This window comes from Musca autumnalis, unplaced genomic scaffold (genome assembly GCF_047663935.1).
Source record: "Musca autumnalis isolate F117 unplaced genomic scaffold, ASM4766393v1 scaffold_3, whole genome shotgun sequence".
Classification (NCBI taxonomy): Eukaryota; Metazoa; Arthropoda; class Insecta; order Diptera; family Muscidae; genus Musca; species Musca autumnalis.
In genome coordinates, this window is record NW_027411866.1 from 147782605 (window position 1) to 147798247 (window position 15643).

At 36.2% G+C, this 15643-nt stretch overlaps 1 long non-coding RNA gene across 1 annotated transcript in view; it reads right to left on the reverse strand.

Annotated features, from left to right (window-relative positions):
- LOC141397886 (uncharacterized) overlaps positions 1 to 14476 on the reverse strand; it is a 522872-nt gene extending 508396 nt beyond the window's left edge. Inside the window, exon 1 of the long non-coding RNA XR_012411557.1 lies at positions 13182 to 14476. This is a non-coding gene — a long non-coding RNA (uncharacterized lncRNA). The remainder of the gene's footprint in view (positions 1 to 13181) is intronic.
- Between the last annotated feature and the right edge of the window lie 1167 nt (positions 14477 to 15643).

Consider the following 15643-nt stretch of genomic DNA (forward strand, 5'->3'; position numbering starts at 1 on the left):
AACTGAATTTCGGGTTATAATAGGTCCAGTTCCTTCTAAGTCCATCTACAAAATTTAGCCATATTTTGCCATTATGTTAATACCAAATTTTTCTCGATTCTACATGCCCATTTTAGGAACACTTCCTAATAAAATGGAATTAGAAGAACATACATATACATATGTAGCAGCGAAAACCATGAATACTATCAACTTCCGTGTAAAAGTAACTTCTAGAACAACTAGAGTAACGTCATCATCATCTCATCATTATCCAGCAATTGTAACTTCAATTCAAAAAAACTGGAATAAAGCCACATTTTTCACGCTGCCACTTGCAAATTATACAAAGAAACTAGTAACGAACAAAAATCCTGAGCCGAGAACAATAACAACAAAAACATATTACAGCTCGATGATGCTAACAAACAATAAGAAGGCCAACAAAAACCATCAACATGGTTCTCCAACGACAGATGCCACAGCAACTGTTATTTGGAATTGCCACACGTTTGAGAGCATCATCATGACGAGACTGGTTACACAATTACCACGCTGGCAGGTTAATATTCTGTAAGCAGGAGAGTAAACAAAGCTTTGTGCAACAGAAAGTACAACATAACAAACAATAATGCAACTAGCGCTTCACTACAACAACAACAACATCCGAAAGATACAGATCCTGTAGAAATCCTATAAAAACCCGAACAGCATCCAACATAGTAAAACAACAACAATCATATGCTCCTTTCATTCTCTACATTTTGTTTCCATATACATACATACATCATAGCCGACCAAGAAGAGCGAGCGCTTAAATTGTTTATGTGTGGGTAAAATTACACTGACAGAACAGGGTGATGATTTTCATATTGAGTGTGAAATGAAAAATATATTGTTGGCGCGTTCGCTTTGTATGACTTAAATTAAAAATAATATAAATAACTTCATAATTTGAAAAGTATTTTTCTTCATATGTTAATTTTTTTTAGAGAAAAAACAAATTGTATATAAAAATGATTTTTTAAGACTTTCTAAGCATACATACATTTTTTATTGATGCATTGCAGACGAGGCATTCTGCGTCATTATAAATATTAATACAAAACAAAAAATCATTTTCAAATTCTTCCCTCCACATATTTGCTGTACAACTGCAAAATGTTTTCAGTGTACCCAAAAAAAAAAAAAAAACAAATAAAGCGGCATCAACCTGCTTGCATGACATTCAGTACAAGACTGAAGTAAAAAAATCAAAACATTTGCTCTCTTACTTTGCGTTCGGGTCGCGTGTGTGTGATTTGCCGATAAACTTCGTAACCATATCAATACCAACGAACGGGTTTGACATACATATGTACGTATCCTTTATTCTCACCATTCCTGGGATGAAAACTGCACTAAAACTACAACAGCAACAAAAAACATTGTCAAGTTGTTGGTGGCGTTGAAACTTTTATTAGCGAAACATTCGCATGAGCACTGAAATATTGCATTGTCAATAGATTATTGTGACGACCTCTAGGGTTACCATACCCCACACACTACTGAAGGTTAAATTAGAATTATGGCTCAAAAATGTACAGTGTAATCTATCAGTAATAACTGCCGGTCACTTTATGGGTTCATCTACAGCTAGCTAATAATCTCAGTTTATGTTTATAAGTTTGTTATGTTTTATTTCTGGATCTTTGGCAAACTTGTTGCTCTAGTTCCGGATAATAAAATTGAAGGCCATGACAATCCATAAAATTAGTTATTTAGCACATTTCCGACAGATTTGGTCTTATTTCCTCCACTTTATCAAATTATTTTTACATTAAATTCCAAAACTAGTATCTGTACTATGGATGTTATTACACGCAGAAAAATATATGTTAGAAATATGTTTGGATCCAAACAAATATTTGTTTGGGACTGATTGCAAACAAATATATGTTTGGATCCAAACATAATTTGTTTGTGTCCAAACAAATATATGTTTGCAACATTTTGTAACATATCCCAATTTAATATGTTTGGGTACCAACATATTTTTTATGTTAGAACATATTTTTTATGGGTGGAGAGGATTTTGGCCAAAGAGAGTAACAACAGGGCTCTCGCAGCTTTATTGTAAACCCAGCTGCGGATTGGTGGTTTACAATAAAGAGCTGTTTGCATGTGCATTGTTCCGATTTCGTTACGATGTCGGTACGATTGGTTTGCTGGGCTGTTATTCTCTACATATTCATCGGTCTCATCGTCTCACCATCACATTGACAGTGTTTCAACAAACCACAACACAACCCCCACCATCGTCTTACGATAACATTAAGACTTTATCAACAAACCACACACACACAACAACTATCGCTGTCGCAACAATTGTTGTTAGTTAACTGACAAACCGACAAACCAAACAACTACAGTGCGTTTGGTGTCGAAAAAACAAAGTTCGTATAGTCAAATACTTCGCAACTACCAATTTGTAATTTCTTTAATATAAAGGCAACATCTGATATCTCAACCTAGCGCTGATAGACTCATCATGTATGTATGTACATCTGATTCATATTGCTTACAAGACGATAACAACTACAGTGAAAATCTTTAGAAGAAACGGTAAGTTACAATATTACAAAATAAAAGAATTAATAAATAAAAAGCAGCAAAATTTGTCTCTGCTTTGTTTGGTGGTGTGTGGTGGTTGTTAGTCAATAAAAACAAAAACTTGCCAAAATTGTTTTTTTTAATCTCTCAGAAAAACCAGTATTTTTTTTTTTTTTTTTGCTTGCAAACAAATATATTGGTGCAAAATATGTTTGGGACATATGTTAGAGAGGCCATTTTTTGCATGTGTGTAGTTGTTTTGACGATACGTAGGACGATTTTCGACCAGTACAAACAATTTTTGGGAAAATATTTGGAATATTTACATATTTTATGTTTATGACCATCTGTGCTACAGTGATGTACGTATGTACTTAAGGCAGTGACGATCCACATTTGTAAACATATTGTCTGTATTTCGTCCGACTTTCATTCCAAAATACTTTTCAACTGTAAAAAGTTAGAAATGATTAGCTTTTAACATGTTCATTTTACACTGATACATATTATTTTGGACACGAATAAACCTTCCTGAGCAAAAAACTTCAACGGTGTTTCTTAATAGTTGAATATTTATGTCAGATATTTTAGCCTAGCGCACGAGAGAGGTATCGGGAGAAAAGGAGAGAGGAGAAACGTCTTTTCCGCAGGAAAAAGAGAGAGATGGAAAAGAGGGAGTGTGAACAAATCGATATGTACAGGAGATAGAATGAAGTCCGAAAATCCTATCAAAGAGTGAAACATCAAACTGATGGCTTTGGAACCGACACATCCTCCTGTAGAGACCAGCAAGGTAATCTGGTAACTGATACAGATAGTGTGCTAAGGATATGGAAAGAGCATTTTTCCAAACTGTTGGTATACAATAGTAGCGAAGTCGACGATGATACCACAGATCCAATCCCAGAAGGTGGTATTGAAAGTATCCCACCCGGCCAAGATGAGGTAAAGACAGCAATAAACCGGCTGAAGAATAATAAGGCAGCAGGAGCTGATGACCTACCAGCCGACTGTTTAAAACCAGGAAGAACGCGTACCCGACGATTGGAACCTGAGATAAAAACGGAGATAAGACTTTATGCTCTAACTATAGGGGCATAAGTCTTCTCCCTATCGCCTACAAGATAGTGTCAGGGATATTGTGCGAACGACTAAAGCCCATGGTCAACGAAATAATTGGACCGTACTCGCAATCTGTAGGTACGCGCCATAAATTTCGCCTAGGGGGGGCCTTTATAGGTCCATCCACATATATCAAGGTTTTTCATAAAATGTCCATATTTCAAAATTTATACAATCAACCTGTAATCAAATTATTATTTTCTTATAGTCGACCCAATGGCCTAATTAGCTGTACTCGCAATATGTAGGTACGCGGCATAAATTTCGCCTAGGGGGGCCCTCAATAGGTCCACCCACATATGTATATGAAGGTTTTTCATAAAATGTCGATATTTCAAAATTTATACAATCAACCTGTAATCAAATTATTATTTTCTTATAGTCGACCCAATGGCCTAATTTGCTGTACTCACAATCTGTAGGTACGCGGCATAAATTTCGCCTAGGGGGCCCTTTATCGGTCCATCCACATATATGAAGCTTTTTCATAAAATGTCGATATTTTAAAATTTATACAATCAATCTGTAATCAATTTATTATTTTTTTATAGTCAACCCAATGGCCTAATTAGCTGTACTCGCAATCTGTAGGTACGAGGCGTAAATTTCGCCTAGGGGGGCCCTCAATAGGTCCACCACATATATGAAGGTTTTTCATAAAATGTCGATATTTCAAAATTTATACAATCAACCTGTAATCAAATTATTATTTTCTTATAGTCGATCCAATGGCCTAATTAGCTGTACTCGCCACTTGTTGGTACGCGGCATAAATTTCGCCTAGGGGGGCCTTTATAGGTCCACCCACATATATGAAATTTTTTCATAAAATGTCGATATTTCAAAATTAATACAATCAACCTGTAATCAAATTATTATTTTCTTATAGTCGACCCAATGGCCTAATTAGCTGTACTCGCAATCTGTAGGTACGCGGCATAAATTTCGCCTAGGGGGGCCCTCAATAGGTCCACCCACATATATGAAGGTTTTTCATAAAATGTCGATATTTCAAAATTAATACAATCAACCTGTAATCAAATTATTATTTTCTTATAGTCGACCCAATGGCCTAATTAGCTGTACTCGCAAGCTGTAGGTACGCGGAATAAATTTCGCCTAGGGGGCCCTCAATTGGTCCACCCACATGTATGAAGATTTTCAATAAAAAGTCCTACATAATCTTTTTTTAACTTTCCGCTTTTTTTTCAATTTTGTCAATTTTCCGTGTGCTCATATCTTTTTAGATCCTGAAAAGGGTCTAAAACACATATTCTTCAAAAACGATTTTGTCAAAATTGTTTTTAGAACTGTTATAAAACTGTTCTATATCTGTTATACGTGAGAGAATGTGTCTTGGCTAAATGTGGTATTTGTGGTTTTTGTCTCCGCTAGTTTAAATCGATTTTATCTTCACGCACATGATTTATAGCAGCATTATCGCAATTTTCGTACATAACAGTTCCGCCTTGCTATTATATTGTGCACGGCTATTGTATTGTGTATATGGGGTTTACTTTCCTAACATAAAGATAGCTGAAGCCGAGATTCACCTTTTTATAAAACACTAATTGTGATTCTCTCTTATGTATAATCTACATCTGTTACGTACTCAAGGAGACAGAAAATAATTTCGAACGTTTTGCTAATAAATATCATTAGGGTTAAGACGTACAAGTGTTGTACTTTTTCCAGAGGAAGTACTGAAGGAATGCTCTAATATAACACATTTTTATCTTATTTTGGCAGTCACTCCTTTCGATAGTTATCGTGTCAACCAAAGCCATTGGACAAGGTAGGACTTTTTAAAAGAAGCATGTCACGAAGTATGGACTTGACCACGAAAAACATTACATCTCTTTAAAATTTCAAAATAATCCTCAAACATCACTTAAACGAAAATGTTGAACTTTTGTGAAGAAGGTACGTGAAGGTATTTTGCGATATAGATTTTCTGCAGACTTGATGTACATTTTATGATGTGCAAAATATCGGCCAAATCGGATATTCAATTCTTAAGTAACAAAAATATGTTTGTTCCCTGACAAGGCGATTAAAAGCACAAGTGGATATTCCCACACAATATAATTTCTCTAACGACGATGTTTCTGTATAGTGATAAGTGATACTTTATAGAGAAGTTTGACCAAATTCAAAAATGTAGCTACATGGGCTGTGTTCATACAGAATCAGGAGAAATGTAGTGGTGTTAGCTGGCCAGCTAAACAAATGCGGAGTGTCGTGAGAAACATGTACCCAACACATCGTCCCATCAATTCGCACTCAATATGAATTGAGGCGGATATTAACTGGGCTGAAACTACTTGATGTGCCGGTGAAATCGTGTCGTCATTATGATGGCCCATTGGTGTCATGAGAAGGCACCCTGATGCAGTCCTCAGGTCGACATACCAGCATTTGGATACCACCCGGGCGCCGTATAATTTACCTTTTGCTTTATAAGGGATCAACATGGTTTCTTTGACGGCTTGCGACTTGAGTACCTTGTCCCTACTTCAAATAGCGCAAGCGCTGACTCTTAAACATTTCACCCAATATCTTGGAGTAGTCGGTGTTCGAAATCAGGACACTTTCCAACCAATATGTTAAGGGGGAGTCTTATTTCAGCTGTACTGGTGATAAACATTGTGGCAGTGGATTTAGCAGCGAATATTTTGAAATTCCTCAGATGGAAGAACTGCACTAAGTCAGCTATGTAGACATTTAGCATATCATCGACGATATGACTTCTCTTGTTCTGGTTCAGTTTTCGACTGATATGAGTGAGCTTGGCGTGCAATGATGTTGAGGTGCTATCTATATGTGGATGAAGTCTATCTATGCCTGGAGGAAGTGTTGCGAGGTGGAAAATATGGACCAAACCGGTTACTCCCTACAAGAGTTGTTGTATGCACCACCATTTTAGTGATTTTTTTTTTTTTTTTTGAGTATACGAAGTATTATGCCTATCTAGCCCATCTGCTAATTTAAACTTTAAATTTAATTTAAAATTATACGAGGTCTTGGGTTTTAAAGAAAAAGACATTGATGGTTCGAATCATACTTTGGAGTATTGTGAAACTGGAATCCACCGATTCGGCTCTAGAGCTACTGAGTGTCCCCTCTTTTTTACCAAATTGGATTAATAGAATGGTAGGAAGCAGACTAATCAATTCTATCATTGCAGAGAGCTCCGTAAAGAAGTCAGTCAAGAGAAGCACCCCACAGGGAGGAGATTTATCTCGTTTACTATGGTGGGAGGGGTTTTATCTTCTTTACTATGGCTTCAGGAATGTGATACTCAAGGAATTTGATAGACTAGGAGCTAGGTTAGTTTCCCAGGAGCTAGGTTAGTTTCCCATGCAGATGACGTAGTTATTATTTATTTATTTTTTATTTATTTTTATATATTTATTTCATTATTCATTTAATTAACTAATATATTTATTTATTAGTTTATTTATTTATTTTCTTTTTATTTATTTATTTATTTATTTATTTATTTATTTATTTATTTATTTATTTATTTATTTATTTATTTATTTATTTATTTATTTATTTATTTATTTATTTATTTATTTATTTATTTATTTATTTATTTATTTATTTATTTATTTATTTATTTATTTATTTATTTATTTATTAGTTTATTTATTTATTTTCTTTTTATTTATTTATTTATTTATTTATTTATTTATTTATTTATTTATTTATTTATTTATTTATTTATTTATTTATTTATTTATTTATTTATTTATTTATTTATTTATTTATTTATTTATTTATTTATTTATTTATTTATTTATTTATTTATTTATTTATTTATTTATTTATTTATTTATTTATTTATTTATTTATTTATTTATTTATTTATTTATTTATTTATTTATTTATTTATTTATTTATTTATTTATTTATTTATTTATTTATTTATTTATTTATTTATTTATTTATTTATTTATTTATTTATTTATTTATTTATTTGAGACAGGAGCATACTTTATGTTGAAAGAGATTTGAAAATTCGGAAAAACCGCACCAAAGTCGCGACCAAGTTGCAAAATGTACAAACAGTTTTAAAAGATCATACAAAATGTAACTAACAACCTATTTTTGTAACAAAAATTTTCATATAATATAGCGATTTCTGCCAGTCGGGATTTTTTCTACTTATATATCCTCCATGACACAGTAAAGTTACCCTTCAACGAGTATAAACGAATAAAACAAGGAAATCTATGAATAACTACAGTGTGGCAACACAACATCAACAAAAAAGGGACAGGGCCAAGGTAAAACGCTGACTGACTGAGCAGTTGGTTATAAATACACTAACAGATGCATCGTCTATGCAAGTGCTCCACTGCCACTGATGATGATGGGCGTTGTTGTTAACTACTGACTGCCATACCGTGTGGAATGGCGTCGTCATCCATTGAACAACACTGAGACTAAAATGACTATCATGGTCGACGACTGGACGTAGTCTGGCTGGCTTGGCTTCGTGCAGAGCAGCAAAATAAACGAACGAACGTCCTCTGTTGTGTTGTGTATAGAGTGTGCCATGTTTTTTTATGGAGTACATAAAATTAACCCAGTTCTTCTAGTGTTCGTTGCACTACTACTATTTGCTCTGTGGCCCTGTCTGCAGTGTTTTGCTTCGGTTTTTTTATTTCAGGTTATGTAGATATACATTTTTTTGTTGTTGCCGTCAATAATGCGGAAATTAATTTAAATTTGTACAAACTTGAAAGTAAGAAAGATTAATTAATACAAATATTTTATTTTGTTGTTAGGGGAGGCAATTTTGTTATAAATAAAAGGATTTTTAAGGTTTATATTTTTATAAACTCGACTATATATGTCGAGTTTCATAGAAAATGAAAGATGTATACTCCAATTTAAATTAAATACTTAATTACTCAAATGTTCTTATATTTGCAGCGAAGAACTATATCCCTTCTCTCCATGAAGAAATCCGATCTGAAACTAATGATTGCAACAATCACTGGACACTGCAGGATAAGATCTTTGGCCTGCAGATGGGACAGAGACGACACTACCGACTACTGCAGATTATGCGAAGATGAAGAAGAGACGGAGACGATTGAGCACTTATTATGTCGTTGTCCAGTGCCCATGACCAAGAGACTTCGAACGGTGGGTGAACACTCCACAATATCTCTGACAACGTTCTGCCAAGTCAAGCCGACGAAACTGCTTCTTTTGGCCAAAGGTTTGAAATGGCTTCAACGAGAACCAACCAATGCGCCTTAGCGTGGCAAACTCTCCTCTCTCGTTCTTATATCTAAAATATCCTTTTCAATGACTTTTCTACCATTAATACTCTTTTACTCCATTACTTTGTTTACTTCTTTCCTTGACGTCTATTCTTCTTTTCCAGGTAAAATACATTTCTTCTCTTTCAAACCCCCTACAGGATGAACACAATGGACCATAAGGTCTCCGAGTGAAGTGGTTGTCCATATGACAGCTACGCGTCCTTTAACCTAACCTATATTTGCAGCAGAAAATAGACGATGCAGTGCAATGGATGCAATTGAACGATGCGGTTCACTATCTCGTTCAATGGACAAAACTGCGTATACTTAATTTCACACGTTGGTTTGTATGACGTTACTCATACTTTTTTAAACGAGGACAGTGAATAATGAACGCGTTTGGCCAACTATAATGGGTATTGTATTATGCGTAGCTTCCTGATATACATAATTGAGTGGGAGCAGGGCAGACCACTTCCCGGTAGCCTATCCGTTTTCACTGATAGCTCAAAGATGGAAGACGGCACGGGATCTGGTATGTATTTTGAAGATTTGAAAACAAGACGTTCCCACAAACGTAACGACAACTGCATCGTCTGTAAGGCAAAATTCTTTAGAACTACACACCTTTCAGATAGGACATTCATGGTTTACATGGATGGCCAGACTGCTCTAAAGACGTTCGAACTCTGGACTATTAAAGCTAAGACTGTTCAAAATTTTAGATCCATATTAAAAACGTATAATATAGACGTAGAGTTTTTGCTAGGTACCAGGGCACTGCAATGTTGAGGAAAATGAGACAATTGATGAATTGGGAAGTCAAGGCGCCCAGTCCTCGATTCTTCGTGTGGAGGACTGTGTCAAGCCAACGTTTTGCTTTTTCCTCAACAAACTCAGTAAGCTCTACGCAGAGAAAATCGTAAGAATTTAGCAAAACGTACCTGCTGGTAAGGTTTCGAAGTCAATCTGGCCGGCAATCACAGGGCGTAGAACTGCGTCCCTTCTCTAACTACGTAAATCAGAATCTCTGTAGGAATCACTCGGTAATGTTTGTGACAGTCAACAGTCACACTGTTCACCACATGCACAGCGCAGATGAAGCTCCCACTGAATGTGCAGGTCGACCGTGCAATTATTCCGACCTCAAACTACCGCAAAGTCCTAGGGGTCACATTCGATAGCATGTATAAGTCGTCTCGGCATACTACAGTTATCTGCGATAAGCTGAGAAATAGGAACAAGGTCCTCAAGTCCCTAGCCGGCAGTACTTGGGGTGCGGATAAAGAAACCTTGTTAACCACATACAACGCGATAGGCCGGTCTGTGGTAAGCTATGCGGCGCCAGTGTGGTTTGCTAACATAAGTGATACGCAATGGGATAAACTACAAATCTGCCAGAATGCTGCCCTGAGAACAGCTACAGGGTGTCACCTCATGTCTGCAGTGGATTATTTACATGAGGAGACCAAGATCCTTCCTGTGCGTCGACACAACAGGATGTTGACGATGCAGTACTTGCTTGGATGCTATAGGCAAGACCACCCAAATCACCATCTGGTGGATATACCTGAACCCCCCAGGCTGTTTAGGGAGGATTATCGAGTTCTGGAGAGAGAGGTCCAAAGATATAAAAGAGAACCTCTAGATCAACGTGCATACCAGACAGGTTTAAGGGACATTCACACTGATGCGGTTGCAGAGGCTCTGGCAGTCTACAGGGCGAATATCATCCTCGACGATCATCCACCATTCGTGGCAGTAGAAGAACAACAGCTGCCAAGACAAACGAGAGTCGTGTTGACACAACTTCTTCTTACTGGGCTAAGATTGATGGCACGCGGAATATCTGCCCAGCATGTGGCACCGGTGCGCATACTACGCAGCACCTGTTTAACTGCCCAGCCAACCCGACTAACTTAACTCCACTCTCTCTTTGGACGAATCCTATTCAGGTGGCGTCCTTTCTGAACTTGGAGCTGGAGGCAGAGCCGAATCAATAAAATAAAGATTTACATGTACTTGTAGAAGCTGCTACAATAACAACAACTGTAGGAGTCATTACTGGTCACTGCATCATCAGATTCATGAGAAGCAAGTGGGAGGACAAAAACATTGAGTATTGCAAGTATTACAACATTGAGTATTGAGGATATGGAAGAGAATGAAACAATCGTTGTTGTTGTAGTAGCATTCAAACCTACGTAGAAGCATAGGTTTAATGCTAGATTGGCAGCCGGTGGCCGAAACACTATGGTTCCTGGTCAATTCGGTACGAAAGAACGCGCTACCGTGGGATTGATGAAACAATCATGCCCCTTCTCTATCGGTATCCAGACTGTCAGTCAAAAGGCACAGACTGTTTGGTGTGCATGAGGTGGTATCCCTCTCTTGCTTTTCCTCCATTGACACTGCAGCCTACAGCGAGAGCCTTAAGTGGCTATGGGTCGGTTCGTCATAGACTATGAAAGTTGAACTATTGCTACCTTTCTTTTCCCTCATACCCACCTTCTCATCTTATTTAAGGATGAACACAATGGGCCAGCAAAATTTGAAGGAAGGGATTACATGCGATAGGATGGCATGCACACGTGTTTGTATTTGTATCGTTTTTCTTAGCCTACGGTTGACTTGTCTTGTGGCAGGCACTTGGGAATAACCAAACTATCATGTGTGCAAAGGGCTGCATCAATTTCAATTACCGAGGCAATAAAAAGCAGTCCTCAGGTCACTTTGAACGTTATCCAAGATCTCCAATCTTTGAATATCCTGCTACAGTTTCAGGCTGTGAGGACGGCTCTTAGGCTCCCAGATTCAGGATCGTGGCGGGCCTCACATTTCTGAAATGCGAAGGTCTTAAAACTAATTGTTAGTCAGCTTAAATCAACCGACGGGATTCGCGTAAGCGATTATCAGCCCAATTATGAATGTCAACTCCCCATGAGTTTTCTCACTTTCTCCTTAAAGTTTAAACGGCAGAAAGACAAAACTCAGGGGGAGTTTGCATTCATAATCACCCTGTATATGCCCAACTTCTTCAGGTTTAACCATGGCACAATTACCCAGGTAGTGGCATCGTTCTTTATGTTGTTGGGGAAATTACAACAACAATAATTTTTTTATAAAGGGGTTTGAATTTTCGTATTCGATCAGCTGGTAGTTCTGCCATGGGTTTAACTTAAGCTCTGTTCCTTTACGTGCAAGAATCTTCAAGTTTTACCACTTTTTACTCGAAAAGCGTTACTTTACTTTAGACACCGTACAATTCATATGGGAGCAGTTTACAACTTTTACGACTTTTGCCGGTTTTACTATTTTCAAAAGTAAAGGAACAGACCATAAATTTTACAACAAGGGACATTTGGGCTGATGGTAACTCTCCTCTTGACAATATATACAATACGCAAAGCAAGCAAGCTCGATAGTCAGGCGGCCCTTACGGCTCTCATCAATTTGATAGTGAGTCGGCCGTCTAACAGGGGCTACTTGTGGTAACAAATTCAAAACGATCCAACTGGTAAAGTAAAACATTTCTGAAATGTGAAGCCCTTTTTCTAGAGAAGTATGGACTCCTTCCCGGGAAACTATTTCCATATTTACACTAGGCAATTTTCCTTGCGGCAATTGTCAGTTTGTCGTTTAGAGAGGGTGTTGAGAGACAAAGGGTTACCATATGTCTAACCTTTCTCACCTTCAAACTGGCAATTGTCAATATAAGCTGTGTTCCAGAACTAAAAAGTTTTTAAAATTTTTACGACTTTTACACATTTTACACGAAAACCCGTTCCCGTACACAAAAAAGTTGTAAAATGTTCACTTCTCTTTAAACAAAAATGGCGCGGAATGACACTCTCTTTAAAAACTTTTTACTCGACAAATTTGAGCGTGTAAAAATAGTAACATGTATGTTACGCCGACTTTGACATTTGTTCCAGCTTTTTTGAGGTTTTTTCCATTTTTGCGTTCCCGATCTTTATGAAAAACTTTTGTGTGACAACAATTTTGCTCTCTTTCTCTCTTTTACGAGTTTTACTATTAGAAAGTACGGGAACAAATCTATAAATATGGACTAATATCGGACTAGATATGGTAAAAATTTCACTCCCGACAAAAATGTGCTCCAAAATCACACTTGATCCACAAGAAGCATTGTTTGCGATTTTACTTGTCATTAATATATATTAAAAACAATTCAAAAGAACTTACCCTTGCTCCAATAAATCTTGCTTCCAAAAGCTCCTGCTTTCGTGGGTCCAGTGCTGGTTGAAAATGGTCCATACTGCCGGAACATAAATTCACTGATAAAAGTTCACAAATTTACCACAAACACAACTTGGCGCGAAGTTATTTCGTATTATTTTTCAAAAAAATCGTTTAAATGGATGAAACCGTTACAATGCCACACTTTTGGGAGATTAATCTGGCAACGTTGGTAGTGACTCTCTCAAAATTAATTTTGACGTTAATCACAAAAATGTAAACAAATTATGTTTTTTGCTACTCGTTCAGTTCTCTTTGCAAAAACACACGCTCCTTTTTTGGGAGATTGAATCAACACATAAAATATGTTTTGTTTATTTTATTAATTCCCTTTGATTTGTTCAAAATCAATTTCATATTAAAAGTTTCTTGATTTCTTATTTTAAACTTTTATTTTGGTTTCAAATTTTTGTTGATAAATTTCTCATTGATACAGTTTTGTGACCTTTTCTTTTTTATTAAACACTTGTTGTGTTTTGTCAAAGGAGTTTTTTGAAGAAGTCAGTGTTCGATTTCACTTTCGTTTACTTTAGCTATAGTAATGTTTTTCTATACTTCGCTCACGCACTTTTTAATTAATTGATTTTCTTAATCTGTTGAACAACGAGTAATGAATTACTTGAGTTACTTGCAAAAAGCAAAGTTCACACGCGTAGAACATCGAATCAAATGTTGACAGAAGAAAAACACACATCAAATGCTTGTAATTTGTTGCTTGCTTTGCTATCTTGTTCTTGCGGTATGCGGTATGTTAATTAATACAACTGTTTGGTCAAAATGTTCGTGTGTTTTGTGCTTTCTTTTACTTTATTGTCATTTAATGATTAAATTTTAATCTTTTGTCACTTTTCTCTTATTTACAATTTACAATTTGAATATCTCACAATCCACATGTTCTATTGGCGATTTATGTACTTGCCATTTATGTTAGGGGCCAACGATTATTTGTTTGTGCTTGCTGGCTGTTGGAGCCTATTTCGTTTATGATTTGTTTGGTATGCAAAATATGGCGACATATGCTCGCGCTCGTTTTGTCAAATATTTTTGCAAACACCTTTAAATGCAATTCTTTTGCTTAATTTTTTGCCATTTTTAAATAATATAACAACACTTTCACCTATTTTTTCCGCAAAACATTTATTTGTTTACTTTTCGCAGTTATTTTGCGCGAGAACAACACGCTGTTTGATAATTAACAGAAATTAATTAAAAGTTCGCTCTCTCACAAACTTTTGACACTTATGTGCGCCATGTGGCCAGATCATTGAATACAAAATATGAAGAGATTTTGATGAGATGCCACATTGTTATAATAAATGAACAATAGGCATGTTTTGTAAAAAATACGCATTTATTTATAAATAGAGAGTGGAGTTTTATGCAACCCCTATTTTTGCTCCGATTTATGTCAAATTTTGGTGCTGAGCGTCTGATTAAATTGCAATGGAAACATATGACATATGCAAAATGCATAAATTTTGCATACGCAAAAAATAATATTGTTGTTGGCTTTGATCTCTGCTTACTGCAAACAACACTACTTATGCTTGTCTTCTTTGCGATGCAAAGACAGCATAAAAAACAGTAGTGGGTATATGATTTTGATTATTCTGACTCAATTGTGCGGTCAACAGATTTAGGAGGATACAGATAATTTCTCGTTCTGTTTAATTTTCTGGTCACTCTTATTGACCTGTTTATCGACACCGAGTCAGCGGTTAAGAGAACTGATGAGGAAGTTTGGCTGCTTCCGAAACTATAGTATTCTCTGCCTCCGCTCGTAGTAATCAATTTCATTACCCACTGTTAAACATTTTGTTTCTTCAAATTTTGAAGCAACAAAATATGGACTATAGCTGAAATAAATACACAACAAGTATTATTTTGCAGTCCAACAATACAAAGCCAACAACAATAACAGGCAATCAGCACGGCCTTACTTGTTGACTACGCATAATAGCAAAAACAACATTTTGTTGTGATCTCTGCTTACTGCAAACAACACTACTTATGCTTGTCTTCTTTGCGATGCAAAGACAGCATAAAAAACAGTAGTGGGTATATGATTTTGATTATTCTGACTCAATTGTGCGGTCAACAGATTTAGGAGGATACAGATAATTTCTCGTTCTGTTTAATTTTCTGGTCACTCTTATTGACCTGTTTATCGACACCGAGTCAGCGGTTAAGAGAACTGATGAGGAAGTTTGGCTGCTTCCGAAACTATAGTATTCTCTGCCTCCGCTCGTAGTAATCAATTTCATTATCCACTGTTAAACATTTTGTTTCTTCAAATTTTGAAGCAACAAAATATGGACTATAGCTGAAATAAATACACAACAAGTATTATTTTGCAGTCCAACAATACAAAGCCAACAACAATAACAGGCAATCAGCACGGCCTTACT